General features: G+C 38.8%; 1 protein-coding gene across 3 annotated transcripts in view; it reads right to left on the bottom strand.

Annotated features, from left to right (window-relative positions):
- The window catches only part of DST (dystonin), a 4096730-nt gene that overhangs the window by 2368716 nt on the left and 1714547 nt on the right, over nucleotides 1-13467 (bottom strand). The window lies entirely within an intron of this gene.

The following is a 13467-nucleotide window of genomic DNA, read 5'->3' as shown; positions in this document are numbered from 1 at the left end:
TTTGATTCACCTTATACTTCATTATTACATTTCTGGGGAATCCAAGAAGACATTCTGAGAATAATGCCCTTTAGCAGAGGATGTTTAACTATCCCCACTTTTCATTTTCAGTACATATCTATGTCCCAAAAATGTTGTTCAAGAGGATAGTGCAAATATCAAGGTAAGAGGGGAGCACCTAGCAGGATATGATCCCTGAAATGCTTACATCATAACACCAAGACAATTCTGAGAATAAACTCATTGTAAATTGCAACCTCAACCTCGGAAGCATACAGTGGAATAAGAGGGAATGTGATGTTTAACAGTTATACAGGTACTTTAATTCAGGGTTACTTCAATATAATGTCACAAAGAAACACACAGTGTGCAGCACACCTGACTTGATGCAGGTAAGTAATCAGTCATGTTTTATTAACAACATTCTACATATACCACACAGAAACATGCCCAGCATTCAGTGACGGTTACTCACAGGGTAGGAATTTAGGGCACCAAAGTTACCATGCAGTGGCTGAGCAAAATTTAACTTCTGCATAAAAAAAAGTGAGAGCAAGTTGGAGAGACATGTGCTCTCTCTGCTGAAGGGCAACTGTAACAATGTTGCAGACCTCCTTAGGCTAACACGGTAGCCTCATCTTAAACACATGTTTCAAGGTTGCAGCCACACCTCATATATACAGATAGACATAACAGCCATTTAAGGATTTAAATTGTTACTTAATCATTCAATTTTTACAGGTTACTACTGGTCCAGTATCCAAGAAAACCAGGAATGATATTACTGTGGATCTTGCAAATTAGTAAACAATTTTAACTATCAGCTTCATAAAATTAAACCAATGAAACAATTATATTGGGCTTGAGAAATCTAAAATTTAGATCACTTAAAATGTTGCTTATAGAGAAATTTAAAAGCTTGCTTGTACATAGCAACATTTCCCTCTCAACTTCCGGATATATTTATCATTTATCTTTGCTGGAGTATATGATACAGAATTCAGACATTTTACTCGTATACAAATCTGTTTTAAAGTTACATGCATGAGGACATGAGAAATTAAAAGATAACTCTCACAATCCCTTGTGGGTACTGAAATACTGTATACAACTGCTTGCCTCTCTAACCTCAACACTCACGTCTATCCTCGTACATCGGTTTTGACCAAATATTTACTCTTGTTTCATACTTACATATCCTTTTTTCATATTTGCTTTGATTTCTGTTTAGATGCTGCCCATTTTAACCTTTTTAAGGTGGTTAACTAAAGCACTCTTGCTTTAATTGCTACACCAAAGCACATTGAAATAAAATATCATTTAGACAGTTTTCTGCTACAGTATGTCAACAAGCTAAGGCAAAAAAGCAAGACCTCATCTAAAGCAACATGTAGAACATGTCAGACACTTAACAGGCATCAGTACTTTGCAAAGACATAGGATCATAGGAAGTTACTAGGCTAATGGCCCTAGGGCCCTTACAAGCCTAGCCAAGTTCTGCCCTTGTTTCCACGATCAGCACCTATTGGCCTTCTCCAAGAGAGACGCAACTGGAATCCCCTGGGTGAATTTATGGTTACCCATCCAATTGTCCAGATTGTGCTTGAAGAGGGCCAAAGAGGTACTCTGCTTGACATGAACTGGGAGGTAACCTCTAGGAGACACATCTGTCCCTCCAGCAGGTTCTATTAATGTCACATGCCAGATTAAGGTCTATACAGCGAGTAACCCATGAGCCATTGGACTTATGGATATGCAGCATTTCCAATAAAGCCGAGTCAGAGATTGCCTTATACACAAGGCAGAGATCGCCTCTGAGTGGTCTGCATGAAATGGAGTAAAGTGACAGTGATTTCAGCCAAGCCACATAAGACGGATAATACCTTGAATTCTCTTTGTGAGGAATTTTGTGGTCTCTTCATTTGCTGCAGGTGCTTGGAAAGGTACATACCAAAACGGGTGTTGTACTCAGTTATTGGCTTGATGAGGGAAAAGTACAGGGAAGTTATACATTTTTTTTTTCTGAAGGCAAAGCCCTTACTTATGAGATGGGCAATATAGAGTGCTCTTCTTACCAACGGTGATCAAAGGTAAGATCGCTGTCAACCTGTGCATGCTTAGGGTGTTTCTATTGATGTGGTCGCTGGCAGGAATATCACTCTTACTGAAAGGGATGATAATACTTTTTTTTTTCACTGAGTTTTAACAGAAAAATGGCTTCCTGCTGAAAAGTTGGGATTCACAATGCGAGTCACTAAACCCCATAAATAAAGGCTGAAAACACAGAAGGGCGAATACTGAACATCACCATTCTCCTTTAAACTTGTTTTTGTAGGGGGCAAGAACCACCTACACCCCTCAATGTAGTAGCAAACCCCCACTCTCCCCAAATGTATACATACCAAACAAACCTCAGAGAAAAGGCAATATTCTAACAAATGACAATCTTGGCTTGGTATGTGGTATACGTAAGTCCGGATTTTTAGTCATTCCGTTTCCACATTTCAGGACTTTGCATTGCGAGTTCCAACATTTCAAGGTATTAACCTGAAAAAATGGCCTATTTTTGTTTCAGATAGGCACTATAAAAGCCATTTCTAATCAAGGTAGGTACTTGTTTAAGAAAGAGAAGTCTAACTTATTTGAACCTTACAAGCATCCACTTTTTCCAGATAAAAACAATTTTAAGATCCTCTTCCTGAATACACTGAAATCGAAGTCATTCTCCATACTAAACTCCTAGGTGTGACTAAAGATAAAAATCTCAAATTTGATCTTTACTTCCTGAACAATTAAAAAAAAAAATCATCAGAAACTAGGAATGCTCTATAGGCACGAATGTATTCTAAATACATCCACTAAAACCATCCTTCCCACCACCTACCTTATTACTTTCACTACTTTATGAAACTCCTGTTCTCACCAACCCCCAAGCTTGAATCATGCTACAATAAAACTGCCAAATATGCAATTGATGTGACTTATTATAACCACCACTGTGCTGCTCTGAAGTCTCTTAAATGGCTTCAAGTACCACATTATTTACAACTTATAACTGCCCGTAATATAACTCATAATCCCAGTGCCTGCCCTGCCCTCTATTCTATACACTGTGGATAGGGGGCAAGAACCACCCGCACCCCTCAAACCCAAACTAAAAGAATACTAAGATCAGAAGACAAACAACTCCTACTCATGCATGGCTTTAGGCCTACTCTGTTGTCAAAGTGTGGAACATCTTACCGATCAACGTCAAATCAAGTGTTAAACTTCCAATCTTCAAACATTAAAGGAATTACTATCAAAATCATGTACTTGCTCTTGTTCTAAACCTGGTTTAAAAAAACACTTCCTTTTATACCTACTATTATTCTCACCTCACCTCTATTATCTACTATCTTTCCAACACTATCTTTCTTTCTCACATCTAGCACTCCTCTCCCACTGCTAACATTATTGACTCTCTTTTCTGCACTTCTGTAACCACCTTTACTACTGTGCTTCCTGAACATCTCTCACCTATTCTTGTTCTAATCCTCCCTTTCTCAATTTTCCTGCGATTCATCCTCCCTTTCTCAATTTTCCTGCGATTCATCCTTCCTTTCTCAATTTTCCTGAGATTCATCCTCCCTTTCTCAATTTTCCTGCGATTCATCCTCCCTTTCTCAATTTTCCTGCGATTCATCCTTCCTTTCTCAATTTTTCTGCGATTCATCCTCCCTTTCTCAATTTTCCTGCGATTCCTCGTTTTCTTTCTATTGCTTCCTAAAATCCTCTTACTTACTCACTTCTATATTCTTCATTTGCCAGCAACAATATCCATTTTTTATTTGTGTTTTACCCATTTATGAATTATGTAAAATTACACCACCGTATATTTCATGTCATTGTATGTCTTGGAGTGTTTCTCCCTGGGTCTCTACTGAAAATGAGTTCCCTGGACCCAGTCAGACTTTCCTAGTAAGAAAATGCCAATAAATAAATAAACATGGCTCCCTGGCACCAAAAGTGTTACAATTTGCACCCATGTTTTTACAACCCACGTAAAAAAATTTCATAATAATATCAAGCACATTTTTCAGTCATTTTTGTTTAGCATAATATGTTAAGTACTTGAATTTTCATTTGGTGACCTTAAGAATGACTATACATATGGGGAAAAGGTTTAATTATGATTGTATACTTAACACTATGGTTGATATATACAGGTTTTGAAGTGGCTATTATGTAACCACAGCAGATACTGCCTGGGATGATTTTTACGTTGTGCCCTTAAATGAGAAATGTATGGCTCAAAAGAATACAGTGACTTTCCCTGGGATTCAGCCAGGGTTACCACCAATGGTAGGACTTAATGTGGATGTTTTCCTGATGGCATTAGCCCTTTCAGATTTATAGACAGCCCTGCAGCATTGATTCTAAGTGGTCTGTAGAATTACCATGGTGGGCTATCTCCATAGCTTACACCAATGTAAATAAGGCATTATGTGGAGCCATCATATGATAACTAGTCAAGTGTTCTCCCTCAGAAGTTGGAGAGACCATGTTAAAAGAAAGTGTTGGTGTGTTTAGTGAAGAGTTGGTAGTATGTGTGTGTGTGTGTGTGTGTGTGTGTGTGTGTGTGTGTGTGTGTGTGTGTGTGTGTGTGTGTGTGTGTGTGTGTATGTGTGTGTGTGTGTGTGTGTGTGTGTGTGTGTGTGTGTGTGTGTGTGTCTGTAGGTGTATGAGTAAATTTAGATATATGATTTTGTGTGTGTGTGTGTGTGTGTGTGTGTGTGTGTGTGTGTGTGTGTGTGTGTGTGTACGTGTCTGTAGGTGTATGAGTAGATTTAGATATATGATTTTGTGTGTGTGTGTGTGTGTGTGTGTGTGTGTGTGTGTGTGTGTGTGTGTGTGTATAAGTGAATGGGTGAATATCTTCGTGAGTACGATCAGGTGGAAGAGTGACTGATGTACAGTGTGTGTGTGTGTGTGTGTGTGTGTGTGTGTGTGTGTGTGTGTGTGTACGTGAGAGTTTGCAATGAGGGGTTAGTTATGGGACATGTAGCGTGTGTGTGTGCGTGTGATGTGTGCGTGCGCGTGTGTGTGTGTCTGTAGGTGTATGAGTAGATTTAGATATATGATTTTGTGTGTGTGTGTGTGTGTACGTGAGAGTTTGCAATGAGGGGTTAGTTATGGGACATGTAGCGTGTGTGTGTGTGTGTGTGTGTGTGTGTGTGTGTGTGTCTGCAGGTGTATGAGTAGATTTAGATATATGATTTTGTGTGTGTGTGTGTGTGTGTGTGTGCATGTGTGTGTGTATAAGTGAATGGGTGAATATCTTCGTGAGTACGATCAGGTGGAAGAGTGACTGATGTACAGTGTGTGTGTGTGTGTGTGTGTGTGTGTGTGTGTGTGTGTGTGTGTGTGTGTGTGTGTGTGTACGCACGCGGGACAGTTTGCAATGAGGGGTTAGTTATGAGACATGTAGCGTAGAGGTGTGTGTGTGTGTGTGTGTGTGTGTGTGTGTGTGTGTGTGTGTGTGTGTGTGTGTGTGTGTGTGTGATGTGTGTGCGCGCGTGTGTGTGTCTGTAGGTGTATGAGTAGATTTAGATATATGATTTTGTGTCTGTGTGCGCGCAAGAGAATTTGCAATGAGGAGTTAGTTATGGGACATGTAGCGTAGGGGTGTATGTGTGTGTATGTGTCTGTGTGTGCATGTGTGTGTGTGTGTGTGTGTGTGTGTGTGTGTGTGTGTGTGTGTGTGTGTGTGTGCATGTGCGCGTGCGAGAGTTTGCAATGAGGGGTTAGTTATGGGACACGTAGCATAGGGGTGTGTGCGTGTAAGTGAATGGGTTTCAAGAGTGTGATCAGGTGGGTGGGTGACTGATGTCCAATGAGAGTGTGTGTGTGTGTGTGTGTGTGTGTGTGTGTGTGTGTGTGTGTGTGTGTGTGTGTGTGTGTGTGTGTGTATGTATGTGTAAGTGAATGGATGAATATGTTCATGAGTGCGATCAGGTGGGAGACTGACTGATGTACATTGAGTGAGTGAGTGTGTGTGTGTGTGTGTGTGTGTGTGTGTGTGTGTGTGTGTGTGTGTGTGTGTGTGTGTGTGTGTGTGTAAAAGTGAATGAAGGCCTTTGTTTTATGGCCAAAAGTCGCTTAATCCTTGGAAAAAAAAGTTTTGTGGATTTTTTATGGTGTTCACCCTTCATTATTTTGTTTTTACATCATAGTGTTCGTTTTTGTGATAACATATCTACACTACTTGGAATTTTTGGAGGCATTTAACATAGTTTTGTATTGGTCTCCATGTGTGTACTATGGTAATACCTCAAGTTGACACCAGCAAAGAAAACAGTTTGTTGGACGTAAGTACACACCACAACCCTATGAGGACTCAGGGCATCAAGAGCCATGTCGAGGATGACATAGTGGAGTTACCTTTTCATCCTGTGGAAAGAAGCTATACCCGGTGGGATGTGGTTAAAGATTTGATGACAGAACCAGTGCTTAACACCAAGGAAGCAATGGATTGTTTTCAGGTACCAGACAATGTTCCGAAGTTGTATTTGGACAAAAACTGGATTTTCAAAGATTTAGAAGCCTCGTTAAATAAATTTAAATGGCTTCAGTGGGATATTACATATTTTAATTTTTGTTTGGAAGCCAAGCAAGTGCAGAAAGGTTTATGGGTTAACAATATACCCAGTGGACAGTACAGTGTCTCATTCCGAGAGAAGTGGAATGAGATTTGTGAGAATACAGGACTGGCTTTTGTAACCCTTTTAAAGGAGTATCAGGAGCAGGAAAAAAAAACAATCTCCAAAAAGGGATAGACAGTTTGCTAGACAAACTGTCTTTAACAGATTCCACCCAGAATGTTAATGAAGCTCTTAACAAAATGCAGTTAAAAGTTGACAAGCTAAGTGAATCACTTCAAAAAAAGAAAGAAAAAAAGATTGTTAAGGATCACTTGCACTATGCAGAGGAAGACAAGCGTTCCACTTTAAGAAAGGAACACCAAGGCTACAAAGATTCCAGGAGGCGGGCATCGGTGAATGACATCATTGTAAGAGGCGGGCGTCAGTGAATGACGTCATTGTAGCAGCAGAACAGCCTGAAGCGGAACACAGACAGTCAGCTCAAGTTCATTTTAACAATAACAAAAAGTCTTTTTTTATCTCATCATTTGAAGCAACTAGAGGAGAAAAGAACAGGACAGAACAGGAGAACACTGGAGATAGGGAGAACCATGAGAGAAAATCTCAGAGGACGAAGCAGCGGGGGCACACCAACCAGACTTGAGTCAAAGTGGTAGACAAATCAAGCAGCACAAATTTTTATCCCTTGTTTCAGAGGGACAATAAGCAGCGGACAAATGTAATTTTTCAGGTACTGCCTATGTCTTTTAAGGTTTACAATCTATCCAGGTGAGCTTTTACACAGCAGGAAATTAAGGTTGTCAGCAGAGGTTTTACCTTTACTCCATCATGAAGGTCTGATGTTATAGAAACTTTGATTGATTTAAAAGGTTATACTCGCAAGCTTAATTTAAGACTGCTTTATGGACAAAAATGGTAAAACTAAAAGTGATTTTATTATACCAAGTGTTTTCAATCCCCCTTTGCATTCTACCATAAAGGCATTTGAAGGGATGTGTGAAGTGGAAATAAGGAATTTTTTGAATAATAAAAGCACACAAATTTTACAATTTAACTAAAGATGAATTTCGAAGTTTGGTATCTATCCAAAATAATTGTTCTATTAGGGTAATGAGGGCCAACAAAGGGGGATCTATGGTTGTAGTCAAATCTAGTGATTATATCAAGGGCATTCAAAATCTGCTTTTGAAGCAGCAGTTTTATAAAAAAAAAGTGTCTAAGGGTGAAATAATTAAGGCTTATAAATACACTGGCTCATGGTTAACAGAAAGTTTGCTGGAGGTTTTTTTCTGAATCAAAGATGGCTTTCTTTTAGGTATCCAAACCAAAGATAGGTAATTTGCTTGGTATATCCAAAGTGCACAAAGATGAGAAAAATACCCCATACAGGCCTATAGTTTCAGTGCCGGCTTCCAAGCTAGAGCCGTTGTCAAAATTTATTCACAGAGCTCTTTTGAAACTTCTTCAGGGTACCAACTCATTCATTAGGGATTCTTACAATTTTTTGAACAAAATTAAAGACAAATCTATTGAGTGTGATGATTTGATAGCAACGGTTGATGTAAAATCATTGTAAACCTGTATTCCACATGAAACAGGTTTGGAATGGGTTGGGAACATGTTAATTAAAAGTAATCAATTTGAAGTAGGCGAGTACAGATTTATGCTGGAATGTATGGAACACATTTTATCTTATAATTTTTTTGGTTTTGAGACAGAATATTTTTTGCAAATGTGGGGTGTGGCCATGGGGGCAAGAATGGCTCCAAATTATGCCAACTTGGTCATGGCCTATTGAGAGACCAATGTTTTGACAAAGTTAAATGGTAAAGAGAAAATGTTGCTATATTATTGTTTTATAGATGATTTAATTTTTGTTTGGAGGGGTACAAAATTTGAATTGCAACAGTTTCTTGAATGCATGAATAAAAGTACATCTTTAATTTCTCTTACAATTGGAGTGCTTCCAAAATTAGTTTTTTGGATTTAGAAATTTTTAAACAGGCAGGAGCCAGTAAATTAAGTTCCAAAATTAGTTACAAGAATGTGGCAAGTAACACCTTATTACATTATTCTAGCATGCACCCTACCTACGTCAAACACAATATAGTTAAGGGACAGTTGGTAGGGCTGAAAAGGTTAACTACTGAAGTTACAAATATGTACGACATGGGCAATGAGCTTCACCTTAGGTTTAAAAATAGAGACCATCCCTCAAAGGTAGTTAAAGAGATACTGATGGAGGGTGTGTCCAATAAGGACACCAGTATTAGTAATTCAAAACCACAATACTGGTATATAATCATCCCCTTGGTTTTTACGATTGATAGTAAGGCTATTAAAGACATTATAGTTAACAACTGAAGAATTTTGGGAGCCAACAGTGGTATAAAATCAGTTTTAGGCCCTGCACCCTGTTTCATTATCAAAAGAGCAAACATTTTTAAAGAAATATTAGAAGGAAATCACCATTTGAATGAGACAAGAACAAGAGGTACCTTCAAGTGTATGAACTGCAATTTTTGTAGGTATATTGCAGAAGGTTCACACTTTGAAGTAACAGAATTTGTCAGGTTCCAGGGGTATTCAATTGTGGGCCGACTTTTGTGGTTTATTTAGCTAAGTGTTCAGCCTGTACATCTTTTTACATTGGTAAGACCAACAGACAGTTGAGAAGAAGAATATACGAGCACTTATATGCTACAAAAAGCAAAAACACAGACAATGCATTGTTGAAACATACAGTGTTCTGTCAAAACCACAATAAATTTTATTTTTCAGTTATGGATTGTATACCCCAATATTTCAATGGTGATAAAGAAAGGGAATTAGGTTATAGAGAGATGAGATGGCAAATTTTGTTTAATGCTTACAATGCAGCAGGGTTGAACAGTGAAGTGAATTCCAAAGCAGTTTTACACAGGAAAGTCTATTATGAAAAATGTAAATAATGTTTGTTTTATGCGTGGATTTGTATTAGAAATTTTTTAAATTTTTATACAAATTTTAAAAATGTGTATGACTTTAATGTGGGAAGTGTTTTGACTGGCTCTTCATCATTGGGGTTAGTATTTAATGATGATGTGAATGGGAACAGTTTATTCTGAAGGAGGCCTTTGTTTTATGGCCATAAGTGCTTAATCCTTGGAAATAAAAGTTTGTTGAATTTTTTACGGTGTTCACCCTTCATTTTTTGTTTTTATATCGTTGTGTTCCTTTTTGTGATAACTTATCTACACTACTTGGATTTTTTGAGGGATTTAACAGTTTTCCATTGGTTGGCATAATATATTAACTAGCAACCAAAATACAACCACCATACACCAGATGAAGCAATTCTGTGAAAGCAGTAGTGTCTTTGTTGGATTTTATTAAACGTACTTTTATCCTGGGACCTGAAGCCTTGCCTGGGTCCATTTGTATTTTGATACTATATTAACTGCTTGAATTTTCATTTGGTGACCTTAAGAATGATTATACATATTGGGAAAAGGTTTAATTATGATTTTATCCTTAAAACAATGGTTGATATATACAGTCTTTGAAGTGGCTATTATGCAACCACAACAGATACTGCCTAGGATGATTTTATGTTGTGCCCTTAAATCAGAAATGTATGGCTCAAAAGAAAACAGTGACTTTCCCTGGGATTCAGACAGGGTTACCACCAGTGGTAGGACCTAATATGGATGTTTTCCTGATAGTATTAGCCCTTTCTGATTTACAGGCAGCCCTGCAGCATTGATTCTAAGTGGTCTGTAGAATTATCATGGTGGGCTGTCTCCAAGGCTTACACCAATGTAAATGAGGCATTAGGTGGGAGCAGCATATGATAATTAGTCAAGTGTTCTCCCTCAGAAATTGGAGAGACCATGTTAGAAGAAAGTGTTGATGTGTTTAGTGAAGAGCTGGTTGTAGCGTGTGTGTGTGTGTGTGTGTGTGTGTGTGTGTGTGTGTGTGTGTATGTGTAAGCATGTGTGCGCGTCTGTAGGAGTATGAGTAGATTTAGATATATGATTGTGTGTGTGTGTGTGTGTGTGTGTGTGTGTGTATAAGTGAATGGGTGAATATGTTCATGAGTACGATCAGGTGGAAGAGTGACTGATGTACAGTGTGTCTGTGTGTGTGTGTGTGTGTGTGTGTGTGTGTGTGTGTGTGTGTGTGTGTGTGTGTGTGTGTGTGAGGGGAATGCTTCTATACCTCTCAACTCCCCATAGACTAAGAAAGGCAGAAATACAGGGGGTGGTGAACACAAGACACCAGGGACACTTTTGCAGTATTAAATTAACTACCTTAAAATTAACAGAATAACAAATTTTGCAGCAAGATACCCTAATTGTGCACTAAGAATGACATTCTAACATCTGACATTATTAAATGAGCACTGAGTCTGACATTTGCAATATTAAATGTGTGCTAAGTATGACACTCTAATGTCTGGCATTATTAATTGTGCACGAAGTATGACATTCTAATGTTTGGCATTATTAACTGACTATTTGTCTTTAACAATGGGCATCAAATGTATGAGGCAAAATTATGGACATTGTGTTAAATGAGAGACAGCAGAAAGGTATGAGGATGTGCCTGTGAGAGAGAGAGAGAGTGTGTGTGTGTGTGTGTGTGTGTGTGTGTGTGTGTGTGTGTGTGTGTGTGTGTGAGTGTGTGTGTGTGTGTGTCTGGTGCCTTTTTTTTTGGAAAGACGGTTCGTTTCCCCTTTCTGCTGAAAATTTGTTTTGTTGTTCTGTCTTGTTTAAAAATTGACAGCATTTGAATTTCAGATTTCAATTTCAGACTTATGTCCTTTTTTTGCATAATTGATGGTGATATTGGTAGTATTGTGCCCTCCACAAGCTATAGGTTTTCTGGTTGGTTGGGGTGTTGGGGTGGCTTCTGTCTGCATCTCCTCCTGCATGTTTGTGTGAATGTGTCTGTTTCTCAGGGAGCTAGTTTCAGGGGTTGTTTTGATTTGAAGTCACCAGCCGCCACTGCTGTTTGTTATTGCCTGAGGTGTATTTTCTCTGTTGTACTTCCATTGCTAGAATCCCCTTGTGTTCTGACTTAGTGTGATTCTCAAACTATCTAGAAATATAGACTGATATGTATATTTTTTGGCACTTGTTAACTGTTCAGAGTTCTGCACTGTCTTAATTTTTGCGTGAATGAATTATTTATATATCTGCTGGCATTGTTTTCTGATACTCTAAGTGAACCCATTTTGATTTTCTCCTAATTTACTGCTTTCTGCAGTAAATTTCTTTGTTTTTAGACTTTTTTAAATTTAATTACATTTATTTAAACTGTATTTGCTTTAATACTGCTACACACTCGTGTGCTAGCTTGCACTGCATTTGAATAGTTTTTACAGCTGTTTTAGCTGCTTTTCTGTAAAAAAAAAAAAAACAAAACAAAGTTCTAAGCTTGTTTCCCACCTTTCCTGTAACTAGTCTAGTCCAGATACAGACTTGCTGTAACCAGGACTGTTTGTAAGCTTCTGAGCCCCCGAAGCCTGTCCGTGTTGGAGGGAAGCCTTCTAGCTCATCAGTGTGAGTGGTAAGCACTAAGTAGCCTATCTACCACAAGAGGAGTGGTTTCTGGCCCAGAAATTGTAGATCATTAGCCGTTTGGACAGTTTTTCCATCCCTTTCAACTTTTTGTTTTAAAAGACCATGTTTACGCTTGTTTCCTGCCTTTCCTGTAAATAGTCTAGTCCAGATACAGATTTGCTGTATCCAGGACTGTTTGTAAGCTTCTCAGCCCCCAAGTCTTTCTGTGTTGGAGGGAAGCTGTCTAGCTTATCAGTGGGTGCTTATAAGCACTAGGTAGTTCATCTACCACAAGAGCAGTGGTTTCTGGCCCAGAAATTATTGGCCTTTTGGGCAGTTTTTCCACCCCTTTCAACTTTCTGGTTTAAAAGCCCACATCTGCATGGGTTTGCACTTGTTTAAGCTACATGGACACAGTTTTGGTGTGCTGCAGACTGCAAGAGCATAAGGAAGGGGAAAGAAATACTCTAAGTGCCTCCATTTTGATTTTTTCCTAATTTACTGTTTTCTGCACTTGTTTTTAGTCATTTTTAATTTAATTACACTTATTTAAACTGTAATAATATTACACACTCAAGTGTGCTAGCTTGCATTGCATTTGAATTGTTTTTACTGCTGTTTTAGCTGCTTTTCTGTAAAAAAAAACAATGTTCTAAGCTTGTTTCCCACCTTTCCTGTAACTAGTCTAGTCCAGATATAGATTTACTGCATCCAGGACTGTTTGTAAATCTCTGTCCCCCCTAAGCCTTTCTGTGTTGGAGGGAAGCCTTCCAGCTCATCAGTGGGAGTGGTAAGCACTAGGTAGGCTATTTACCACAAGAGGGGTGGTTTCTGGCCCAGAAATTGTAGTTTATTGGCCGTTTTCTCTTTAACAGTTTTTTGTAACAATTATTGTAGCACACCTAAGTGCCATCAGCACTAGTTATTCTTCATGGAAATAGCTCCAGTACTTAGTAGTTATGACCACCCCTCCTGTCATGATTAAAGGGCAGTTCCCTGTGCTTTCTCCTATTAACCTGGTGCACTTGGGCATTTTGAAGTAGTGTAGCAACTGCCTCATGTATACAGACAACCCTCTCCTCTTACCTTCCAACACTCAGACTTGTGAGAGATGCACTTATATCTCCAAATTGGAAGCTACGCACTCTCCAGCCAAGACTGGACTACTGGTCAAGAGGAGAAGGTCAACACCTGCACCACTCCACATGGAACACATAGCCCTCCAGAACACCCACCATCGTATCTCTCACATAAAAACACAAACCACACACCCACCT

This window comes from Protopterus annectens, chromosome 2.part1 (genome assembly GCF_019279795.1).
Source record: "Protopterus annectens isolate FY-2018-M chromosome 2.part1, PAN1.0, whole genome shotgun sequence".
In the NCBI taxonomy this organism is placed as follows: Eukaryota; Metazoa; Chordata; order Ceratodontiformes; family Protopteridae; genus Protopterus; species Protopterus annectens.
The sequence above is the reverse complement of the archived record's forward strand: the minus strand, read 5'-3'. Positions and strand labels throughout refer to the sequence as shown.